The 12,327-nt window shown below is 39.8% G+C and overlaps 1 protein-coding gene across 8 annotated transcripts in view; it reads right to left on the bottom strand.

Moving 5' to 3' along the window:
- The window catches only part of LOC147136418 (glypican-6-like), a 113,139-nt gene extending 101,023 nt beyond the window's left edge, over positions 1–12,116 (bottom strand). The window contains exons 1-5 of one of the 8 annotated variants that reach the window (XR_015089542.1): positions 11,931–12,116; positions 10,006–10,080; positions 9,383–9,484; positions 1,233–1,326; positions 100–712 (exon numbers count right to left, since the gene is read on the bottom strand). The gene's annotated coding sequence lies outside the window, so the exon portion shown is untranslated. Of the gene's footprint in view, positions 1–99; positions 713–1,232; positions 1,327–7,002; positions 7,711–9,382; positions 9,485–10,005; positions 10,081–11,930 lie in introns of those variants that run through there. The other 7 variants (XR_015089545.1, XR_015089546.1, XR_015089541.1 and 4 more) reach the window with 7 other exon arrangements.
- Between the last annotated feature and the right edge of the window lie 211 nt (positions 12,117–12,327).

Here is a 12,327-nt window from a genome sequence, read left to right as displayed (position 1 = left end):
ATTTTAACAATTGGATACATGTTTTTGAGAGCCCCAATGAGACGATAGATGATTTTTGTTACTTTGTTTTAATAGTCTGCCTCTTTTTTCATTATTTAAAACAGTTTCCAGTTGTCTCAGACAAAGGTCTCTGACATCCACGCATTGAAGGCGACGTGACATGCTTTCATAATAAGGCAGCAGATGAAAAAACATTTTTAAAATACATGCATTTGTATTATTTGTACAAACGAGTCAATATCCCATAATATGAACCCCTTAAATGAGAACTGACTTTTACAATATTGCAAAACATTTTTATACTCAAATAGTTCCCACCCCTAATTTAATGCTTATGTCTTAAAGACTCTGTCTTTGACTGGCATAAAACACTGCTGTAATGGACTCATTACAAGACAAAGAATTAAGCTTCACGCATACAATATGTGAAGAGAGACTGTACAGACTTATCAAGTGGTATCAAGGTTTCCTTATGTTTCCCTTATATCCAATTTTGGTTCATTCAAAGGCTCTTTTCATATTTGATGCCAGCAGTTTGATATTTAAAATGGAATATATTCAAGATGAGGGAAACGGGGGAATTGGGCTGCCTCTCTGAAGCGCACTATTATCTGCCTTTTCGGTTCGAGGCAAATTAGACTCAGAGGTCCCCAGGACTCGTATGATGGTGCGGAGTGAATCCTCTGTGCGTCGCTATTTTGATAGAAAGCCACTTGAAGCAGGAAAAAAAAAAAAAGCTCACTGACACTTCAGAAAGCTTCACAGTTAAGAGACATTCCTTTAGGTACACTTGCAAAGTGCATGCATAAGGAGCGTCAAAAATTATGACTCAAAAGTCAAATGGATATCAACATATCTCATAAGACTTCTGCTCGGTGAGCGTGTCGCTCTGATACGGCGTGCAGAGACCACCTTATGTAGCACTTATTATTCACGGAGATCTAAAATAGATTACATGTGAATTCAACATTTAAGGATTATGTTTTTGATAATAATCAGGAAACAGAGAATGGGAGCATGCAATTCAAAGATAAGAGACAACTTAATTAGTCACCATGAAACTACTGATGCTGGTAAAAGCTATGCTAATACTATTTAGCTCACCAATAGCTGGTCAAACATGACCTAATCTTCATGTAAATTAGGCAATGAAGTGATAATACAGTACGTTAAAACGATAGACAATAGGGAGACTGAGAGGCTGGGGGAGGGGGGTGGGGCTGTTCAGTCACCTGTTTTGAGAAGGTGGGCCATCACTTGTTACTTGAGTCCTGAGCAACTGTGATGTCATTTTCAGTTGACAGCAAGTCACAAAATGGCCGCCCCCTGAGATGGACAAAAAAACAGGTGGATTTCACTACTTAACTCATATTGCACAAACACATTTAGGGTTGACGACTTCTTTCAGGTTCCGGGCTCTATTTTCGTATACAGCACACGTCTGGTCGGGAATAAAAGTGCATTTTGATTTTCAAGCCAGTGCAAGCCTGTTTGGAAATTTGGCAGGCTGGGTTGCTCCGTGCTGAGCGTTCCAGCGGACCAAGAGCATTTTCTTTTGCACGATCCCAGCGCACCTGATAATTTCTTGGCTGAAAGTAGACTAAACACGGTTGGTAGAAACAAGTCTAAGTAGTGGCGCAGGTGGTGTAACAGGATTCTGAAATCCGTGGATAAGTGTAGCGGATGGCATCCTATTTCATTCATAAATATTATAAACAGAGTGCATCAAACCTTCTAAATCATAGTAAAAATTAATTCATCGAATGCATTAGTATTATCATCTTCATTATATTTTTAAAATCAGCCTCCTTGGCTACAGAACAGCTATGGGGTAATGAGGCTGGTTGTGCATTGACACGAACAATCAGGTTGGAAAGCGGTCTCCAAGTGCCCAGTTCACAGCGGTGATCTACGATTGGCCAACTTGACATCATCCCCCCCGTGGAGTTCTGCTTGCAGTTCCTTATAAACATATTTTGCCTGCTTCGATCTTCTGCATGGACTGCAATTTCTACAATGTCAAAGGCTGTGCGCCTCTCACGTGCTGATTTTAAAGGGAATGAGAGCAGCCGCTTCCATTAGCCGGGAAGCTAGTCGGCTATGTTCACACCCACAAGGGCGCAAACGCTCGTTTCTAAAAATTTGCAGACTTGTGCTGAGCACAAAAACAGAGCTCTTACTCACAAATCACACGTTGCGACTTACTCCCACCTCCGCAAATAGCCTTCCTATCCCCAGTTATTCAACAATGTTATATTGATAACTAACCATGGTATGCTAATTACTAAATAATAACATTTTCTTATGTATGGATACTGCATTTCCAGCTTGTTCATGCTGTTTTCTCATGTACAAATAGAATAGTACAGGTAAGGCAACCTCTGAAAAATATTTGCGGCTTGGGAGCACAAAGCTCGAGTAAAACTGTTCAAATATGTCGTTAATCACTGCCCTTGCAAATTATACTGTAAATGGGTACCCATGCCTTTGGCTATGTTCAGCTCAAATGAATCCGTGATTACCTTACACCAGTCCCTTGTCATGCAGAACCATAAAAGTAAAATTGTTTTGCTCATGTTGTCGCTCGTCGCGTTCTTGAAAAATGGTGGCTTAAAGTGGTTAGAATAGTCATTAAGTTGGCAACAGTGATGGTGCTTGTACAGTAAACTAGCTGCTTGCAGTCATGTTAGAGAAAGCAGTGTATGACAGGTATATGGATAAATTATTTGTTAGGTTAATTTCTATTCAACAGGTCATGAATATTTAGGTTGAAACGTGAAAAAAAAAAAATCCCATGTCACTAAGAGGTTACCATAAAGATTTCAATGAACCTAGCATGCATGTTTTTGAAATGTGCGAGGAAGCCGGAGTCCCCTGACAAAAAAAAAAAAAAAAGGGGGCCTAACATGCCTGATTAAGTATTAATAGATTCCCATCAATGAAAACATGACTGAAGTCCAGCTGTTCCCTCCAATACATGACTGAAGGCAGGGGTATAAGTGTGTGATTAAGACAAGTAAACAATCCAGCCCTGCAGATAATTGACCATTTGTTAATTTCTTGACATTTGACTGCACAATTACACAACTCTTATTTTAGCCTTGTTATTCTTATGCATGTGGCATTTATTTTTCATCCCCCCCTAAAGCTCCTGGCAATTGACATTCTGTAATTAGTCAGTAAACATCTTTTGAAAACTCGCCTGACATTTCGGGGGGAAAAAAAAGCTTGCGTCCATTCATTTGTGATAGCTTGATAGATCTGCAGTGAGGACGTTGATGCGCTCAAGAATATGTGCCAGCCACTCATTATGTTGCATTAGGCGCCCCTGCTAGGAGGGGCAGGCCAAAGCTCAGAGGGACTGCACGGAATATTAAATGCGCCTTTGACCAACATTGTTGCATCAAAGACTTGATGCAGATGTAGTATAACGAGGCAACGTTTCAAAATAAATGTGTTCATTACTGGCATTGGGGGTTCGATGTGAATAGCAGGGGTATTTATTCAAAATGTATACTTCATATTCTATCCAGTTATATTACTGTATATATGTATTACTGTCCTATACATTGTACAGTATTTTATTTGCTGCTTAATAAATGTGTAAGATGAGCATCTAATGTAAGTTTTAGGACACAGCTACCCTAAATTAACAGCATTGGTAACTACCATTATTCCCCGCTATTCCCATTCATTGTTTCTGTTATGGTTTATGCACCGAGCATGTAAATGACCATTTTTTAATGCTAAAACATGCTTATTGTTGTCAAGTAATTTTCAAGATAATATTTCACAAAAATAATGAAAAAATACGAAAGCGTTAGGACTTCTTAATTAAGATGTCAAATGAGTAATTAACTTGCATTCCTGAACACACAAAAAAATAGACTAAGATGTTAAAGTGTTATAAGAAGGTGAATTAGGATTAAAATTCCTCATTACTGTTCAAAACCTCTGGATGGTCTCTGTCACAGGTGGTTTAGTCAATGTGTTAAGAAGTGCTCTTATTTATTATAACTATGACTGTGAGAAAGATAAACAGATCTGAACTACCAAAGTACGAACAGAAATCGCTACAATATAAAAAGCAAAACAGTCTATATCAGGGGTAACGAAAAAGTACAGCAAACTTTGGAAAAACACTGATACAAAAATATTCAATAGCCCAAGTCATATCGTACACGCGCTCATGGATTACTGACCCTTGAAAAGGCGTACAAGAGCGACGACTACTGTGGATATTAGCCTAGACACGATAATAGATTAAACTAATTTGAACCTCTCACACTGGTGCCATATTAACCAACCATCCATTTTCTCTTAGGCTTGTCCTCATTAGCTGGAGTTCAATCCATCTGACTTTGAGCCAGGGGCAGGGTACGCCCTGGATTTGTCGCCAGCCAATTGCAGTGCACATATTAACTAGACATATAAGAATGAATTTGCTTAAATAAATAAAACCGAGTATATTCAACAGAGCACTTCTTTCAGTGTTGTTCAAAAAGGTATTTGATCTTTGAGTTCGGCTAATGCAGAATGAGAGCAAAAAAAAAAAAAAAAAAAGTGAAATACTTTTGTTAAGTACAAGAAAGGGTCGTAGTTAAATGTAGGACAAAGCATGGCATGCAAAGATTATGTCGCCGTGTACACCTCTGCGACGCTATCCCATTGAGCACACAAGTGCCTTGCAGCATTTACGAGATGCGGTGGAACAGAGGCTTGTCGCTGAGAGGAAGTCTTAGTTTGTTTCTGACAAATGGTACATCTTTAGCAGCAAGTGGGTGTGTGTGTGTGTGTATTGGTGTTGTATAAAGCTTTCGCCTACGACGTCTCATTTGACATTGCCTGCAGGGGTGTCAGATGCCATGTTCACACAAGTGGGGTCAAAGCATCAAACACTGACGGATGACTGCTTGAAGCCACAAAAACCTACATTGAATTGAAATATAGGGATGCTGTAATGTGCTCCACAGTCTCCACTTTGCTTCAGTGTTTGGTTTTCTTTCAGGCCCTTGTCGCCTCCCAAATAAAATCTAAAATGACGAAAATAAACACACATGCTGATATTAGCCTAGCCTGGGGAAAAAGGTAATGCAAGGTAGTTTTATTTCTATAGCACGTTTCATAGACAGGGCAACTCAATGTGTTTCACACAGCCAAAATCACAACTGCGAAAAGCTTTTACAAACAAACATCTAAAGACATTCAATAGCAAAGTAGAGTGAACGAAATTAGCTTACTAAGAATTATGAAGAACGTACATTGACAACAATTAGTCGCATCTACAAAAGATTTAAAAGGTAAAGAAGGAAAAGATTTGAAGGCATTTACAAGCAAAATAACGGAATAAAATGTAGCTTTCTAAAATTACTGACAGTGAAATTTATTATTTTTTCCAGTATCATTATTTAAAGCGGAAGTCAACGCAAACATTTTTTTTTTCAAGAATATGTTCTATGAAAGCCCACTAGTTGAAACAGGGCATTCTGATAAATATTGCGTATGTGGAATAGGTGTTAATCCACTCGTTTTTAGCCATCTCTGGAGGCGGCCATTTTGTCTTATGTCGACTGTAAATGACATCACAACTGCTCACAACGACTAATCACGGCTCAGATTCAGAAAACAGTCAGCCGTGAGTGGTCACTGTGATGTAATTTTCAGTCGACAGAAGACAAAATGGCCGCCCCCAGAGATGGCTAAAAACGAGTGCATTCCGCTGCTTAACTTATATTCCACGAACGCAAAATTAATCACAATGCTGTGTTTCAACTAGTGTGCCTGCTGGGAACATATTCTTGAAAAAAATATGTTTGGGTTGACTTCTGCTTTAAGGTCTTTTCAGCATGTCATGTCATGTCATCTTCCAAACCGCTTATCCTATACAGGGTCGCGGGGAGTTGCTGGAGCCTATCCCAGCCGTCAATGGGCGAAGGCAGACTACACCCCGAATTGGTCGCCAGCCAGTCGCAGGGCACACATAGACACTGTCACTGAGCGGGAATCGATCCCACGCTGCCCGCACACAACTCAGGCATGTGTACCACTACACTATCAGGGACCTGTCTTTTCAGCATTTTAAATCAATTTCACTTTATGGTCTTTTAGTAATTTTAGAAAGCTCAATCACCAATCACGGCTCACCTGTTTTCTGAAGCTGAACCATGATTGGTCATTAGCTGAGCCCTGAGTAACTGTGATGTCATTTTCAGTCGACAAAGTGGCAAAATGGCCGCCCCTGAGATGTATAAAAATGTGTGTATTTTACTGCTTAACTCTTATTCCACAAACACAATATTAATCAGAATGCCGTGTTTTAACTAGTGGGGCGGCATCAACATATTCTTCAAATTTAGGGGGTAGACATCAGTTTTAAAAATATCTTTATTTTGTTATGTTTGACCTATACAAGCTTTTAGAATTACAAGCTTTTAATACTACATTAATATAATAAAGTATAATATCTAATAAAATTAGAAAAAAAAACGAGCAGATTTGACGCAAAAAAAAAAAAAAAAAAAATCACCTTGAACGTCTACTTGCATCTTTGATTTAAAACATTTGTAATTAATGCTGTGACCCAAGTGACGATATGCGATACAAAAAAATGAATGGATTCATTGTGATGAAGTTGGTGTTTATGATTTCTCACAATAATTCATAACAAAATATCTGAAATATCAATATGCAACACTAATTATATCAATCTCTGCAATTGTTTACATTTTCAAATGATCACAATGTCCCATCACTGGTGAGCCATTTCTAGGACAGGCCACGGGATACTCATGTGGTCCTTGAGGACTACCTGCTGCCCGCAGGCAGTCGGTATGTCGGTGACCCCTGCCTTAGAGAATAAATACATGGATCCTTCGCCATCCCTTCAGACTAGCGCTGTCGAAGTTAGCCCTTGAGCATGACCTGAAAAAGCCTGTCCAGATGAGAGGCTAAACGTCTCCCAATACAACCCGAGCAGTCCAGTGATCGATTTAATGCCTTGACAATACAAGAACCGGATGAATGAGTATACTCACCAGCATCTATCAATGTTCTATACACCAATGCCACTTAGTACAACAGAGTGAGTAATTACCTCCGTCAGAGAGGATACATTCCCGTGACTTGTTTGTGAAGAACCCATTACATTTCTTCGAATACTGCATAGATGGTAATGCAAGGATCATCCGGCCTCGGTGGAGGTCTACACTCAAGTGTGCAGACAGCTGCACAGTGGGGTACATTTCAATAATTCAGTGTTGACAAATGACAAGATTTATTTGCCACAGTGGGGATGTAAACATCACTGCTGACGCGCCACTGTTAATCTTTTTAATGCTCAATGTTATATGGCAAAGCATAAAGCATTGCCCTGCTATGGTAAATTCTCTTAATTTTAGTCAATAAATCGGTCGGGAACACAGTTCTTGCTAACGAGTCTCTCTCTTCTATGATGGCTTCCTCAGATGTGTCATTTCACCAGTCAAAAGGGTTTTACTTCCCACAGAACTCCACATCAAACGTTTCCTACTGTACAAAACGAAAGTGCTTTACGCCATGTGGAACTGCCAAAGCGAGAGTGTCTCCTGCCTGCGCGCACGCACGCCGATTGTTTCTAGCAGCGCGGCTCAAACCTGAGTTGGTCATCTTTTAGCAGGTTCATCAAGTGAGTCCACGTCTTTGAAGATATTCTGCATGTGTTGAACACTGCAGCTGAAGAAACGTTCCCATCCCAAAATAACATTAACATTAATCGGCTATCACCATCACATCTCATGCAAAAAGTATCATCTGTGACTTCATATTTATGTAAAGCAGACATCAAGCAGCATTCGATCGGCGAGAGAAGATCCTTTGAGAAAGTGTGCGTTTGAACTGAAATGCAAGAGAACTCTTCCTGAAATCAGGTTATGTTTATTATTGCTGTTATGAAAGGTAAGAATTAAATTAATTCAATGCAATATTTTCTATTTGCTGTCAGAAACTGTTTTCAAAGTTATATTTTTATGAGGCAAATGGTCCTAAGATGTCAGCAAACTTTATTGAGTCTTACTGTTCATTTTCCATGCATATAGTATGTTGCGGTTTGATTTTGAACCCCAGGCAAAGAATATCCTCATAGAAATTGTCCATATCAAATCATGATCTTGAGATGTATAAATAGCCTATCTGACATTTGTGAAAGGATAATTAATCCTTAAAGCGATGAAATATTTCCATTTTTGTGTATTTTCGGTCACTCGAGGAAAAGTCACATATTACAGGGTGAAAGAATGACATTTGGGGTATTTTTTTCATAGCTGTAAAATTTAAAGAGAAAAGAATTCAGAATTTTGTTATAAGTATAATGAAGTTGTAATATTACAAACAGATCCTTATAAAAACCACAAAACAAAACAGACTTTTCTAATGCTATTAGCTACCTTGAAAAACTAATACAACACACACCAATTCTCAGAAAATGTTTTTTTTGGTTTTGTTTTTAAACAAAGACGAAGTACATTTTTTTCCTTAGGAATAAATCTCTATAAAAAAAAAAAAAAAAACATGACTTTGCACTTGCAACTTCACTTGTTTTTCATTTTGATATGAACCTGATGCTCTTTTGCAGATCAACATATCACTCAAAGCCAAAAGCAGAAGAAAATGTCTGTTTTGTTTGTTCTGTAAATAAAATTTGAACGAGTGGCGTCCTCGTTATTACAGAAGTACTCCATCAAATGTTAGACCGCATAAAACAATTTACTTTTGGGACAAACTGATTCGCCATCTGTCATTCACAAAATATTTGCAGTGTTTGTTTTCTATGCAAGCCACTTCCTGTTTTGTCCCCCCCCCCCGCCCTCTGTAGAGTAATCCATGCCTGGTGCATAAGTGACACCACAAGCACAGATGGTACATTGTGGACTGTTTACACCATATAACACTGTTGGAGCACACATATCTCCCCCTGTGGTTTGCCTGGTGTGGCCTTTGCAGATCCAAACACATGCGATTGTAAGAGTTTAATCCCCATTCATCTGCTCCAAATCCATTAAGAGAGGAGATAGTACATACAAGCTTCTAATGTTCGAATGAATGCTCAGTTCCCGTTGTACCACTGACAACTCGAGTGGGCTAACTCCATTTGGTCATTTTCCAGGCAAGTGATATAAAGTTTTATGTCTGTCACTGAAAGTGTTGCACAATAGTGGTCTAAGGCCAAACCTGTGTCAAATCTATCCATATTTAAAGCTGCACTCCGCAGGATTTTTGAGTTTCTAATCATAACTGCCACCTGGCTGAAAAATGAAATTGCACGCTCCTTTCTTCGTGTGCACGATGTCAGTCACTAGCAAGTTTCAACCTTGTTTTTTTTCCCTTTGTTATGGTTTTCCTTTTTTACCTTCTTTGAAGAAACTGTGCCTGTTAAGGGGCGTGCTAGACGGCGGCCTATTCTGAGCAGATGTAGTACCCATTATGGCGAAATATGAACTTCTAGTCACAACTGTGAAACAAGCAGAAAGAGCGCTGGAAATTTGAACCCAATTCCAGTTTAAAAATTATATTCCAAATTTATTGGGTTGAATTATGAAGAATTTACTCTTCTATACAAATAGGAGCGTCTCTGGAGTTCCAGCCTGAAATTTCCCAACCAAGTAAATCATTTGTTTACTCATGAAAATGTGTCTGTGAGCAAATGGTTCTGCACGTCGACTTTCTCCACCCATGATTTGATCAAACGGGCTGGCTGAAGGTTCAGAGCCAAATTCAAGGCTGGCAGTCTACACTGTCAGAAACCAATGGTGCTCCGATCGAGCTGCCACCAAATTCTGATGGTTCGATTTCCATGAAAAAGTATGTCGCCATTTGTCTATGAAGACCTTTCATTGCCGATCGCAGAAAACTATCACCCACAGATCATATTTCGCAACCTGCAGCCAACTATGGCCCGGATCTGCCCCCATTACCTTGACACCTGCGTGATACAAGTATTATTGAACCTCTTTCGTATTTACACAGGCTTACCTTTATTAGATGATGTTGAATTGCCAAACATCCGAGTTTCCATTACTCGCAGTGGGTGTTGCACAGTGGGCAGTCCTAATGGGGAATCAAAGCGAATTAATATTACAAATAAACCACAATGAAAAGTCTTGACATTTTAATTGCTGAGTGCAAAGCATACAAAGCATGTACACAAATTAACTTCTGTTCACATCTCGCCTGACAAGCCACGCAGTCAGCAAAGTGTCAAGGCAGACCGGATTGCGAAGAAGCTTCTTGTGAAAACTCCTCATCAACCTGCCCCTGGAAAATTAATTGTTTTCCGCAGCCAATTCAGAGGCGCATTAGCATAAATTGGCGTTAGTGGTGCACCATGTGCATACTTAAAGCCGCAGTTCACGCGACGGTCGGGGATAGAGCTGGATAACTGGCAGGGGTGAGCTGATGGACCGGGACCTCTGTCACAGAGAAGGCTGGCGCTTTGATTGCCACCTCAGCAGGACAGCTGACAGGACGCTCTTATTCATTTTGTGATGAGTTTGCTGCCACATACTGTAGCAACGTTGCTTCTTTAGATTTCTTTTGTGACGAGACCACTAAGCAAATAGGAACAGGAAACGGAAGTTAAAGGGAAGTCAACCCAAATGTATTTTTTTCCAGAATATGTTCTATGCAGGCCCACTAATTGAAATACGGCATTCTGATTAACATTGCATTTGTGGAATATAAATTAAGCAGTAAAACGTACCCACTTTTAACCCACCATCTCCAGGGGCGGCCATTTTGTCACTTTGAAGATGACATGGAAATTACTCAGGGCTCAGATAACGACCAATCACGACTCACCTGTTTCCTGAGCTATCTTTAAAAACGGGTGGATTTCTCACACTCCACAAACGCAATATTAATCAGAATGCCGTCCGTGTTTGGACCAGTGGGCCTGCATAGAACATATTCTTGAAAGAAAACATGTTTGGGTTGACTTCATCTTTGAGGAGGGATAATGCAAAAAGTGTGGTTGCTGTGACACCAACATCCAGAGGCGGAGCCCTAACTTTTTTAGAGGGTTGGCACGCATACTCGCACACTTGTAACCTCATAATCTAGTGATTGCGAGGTCTTCCATGAAATGGCCGAGAAGCAGGACTGGACTGGCCGTCGGGCAAGCCAGGCAGGTGCCCTGCGGGCCGGATCTTCAAGGACCATTGCGGTGTAATTAATTTAATTTTAATTACTTTCTTTTAATTATTAATTTAAAACCTATTTTTGCCTCTGTTTTTCCCCAAGAGCAGTCAATTAAGCCATTTACAAAATAAACAATAAATTGAACCAATCAATACCATTGGCAGAGGTAGTCAGGAGCAGCACTGGCCAGGGAGCACATCTAAATGCCACTTCTAATAGAATATATCTTCTGGAAAATATCACTGGATTCTTACAGTCAATTTTAATGAAATCCATTGTCTTCACACCATAGCATGCAAGGAACATGTCTGGGAGGTCACGGTTTATTGCATGGCCACAGTCATGGTTTCATGAAATGGAATTTATACGTGTCCAGAATCTTGCTCAACACATTTATGGTGCATGCGGGAACAAACCTAAAGTAAAAAGCAGTGTTTAGAATTGTGGGCAATTAAGAGATTAGTGTGTCATTCTGCTAAACATTGCTTTTTACTTAGTCCCTGCTTGTATTGTGATTATATTGGACAAGATGGGATGTTGGGCTATGACACTACATGAACAAACGTATTGCATTCTAATCTATTGCCCAGACTTGAGGATATAGCTGCTAATCACATATTGCACACTTCATAAAAGCTGCAGCTGTTTTAATGTGTGTGTTAACCTTTTTTCCACAAATCATTTATACGATTTGGCTAGCCTGGTAAATCCCCTAGAATAGATCCACCCTTGCTCGTCATGGTAACGAAATGAGGACTCACCAATTGCCCAGCCGAACTGAGGAGTGTAAAGGATGCTATAAGTCTTGATCCGGTCATGATCTGTTTTTGTTTTGATTATATTTAGTTTTGTTTCATGCTATGTATTGTTTTCCTGTGTTCCATGTCTCGCCTTGCTCGTTAGGTTTTCAGTTCCACCTGTACCTAGTTTTGACCAATCAGCTTCCTCCAGCCAGTGTCTTGTCCAGGTGTGGCTCATTGTCTGATCAGTTTGCTTGTATTTCTTTTTGTGTGTGGCGTATCTTTGTTGCGACTATGAGAAGAATCATTATTGTTCGCGAACCTTACGTTTCCGGTCGTTGTGAGTTTAGTCCTTGTTTTCCTTGGTATTTGAATGGATTAATTTGGTAATTCCAAGTTCCTTTTGTGTGTGTGTCGG

Source organism: Filicampus tigris, chromosome 14 (assembly GCF_054856515.1).
Source record: "Filicampus tigris isolate MCC_2025a chromosome 14, RoL_Ftig_1.0, whole genome shotgun sequence".
Lineage (NCBI taxonomy): Eukaryota > Metazoa > Chordata > Actinopteri > Syngnathiformes > Syngnathidae > Filicampus > Filicampus tigris.
Note: the sequence above shows the minus strand (reverse complement) of the source record. Positions and strands in the feature narration are given on the sequence as shown.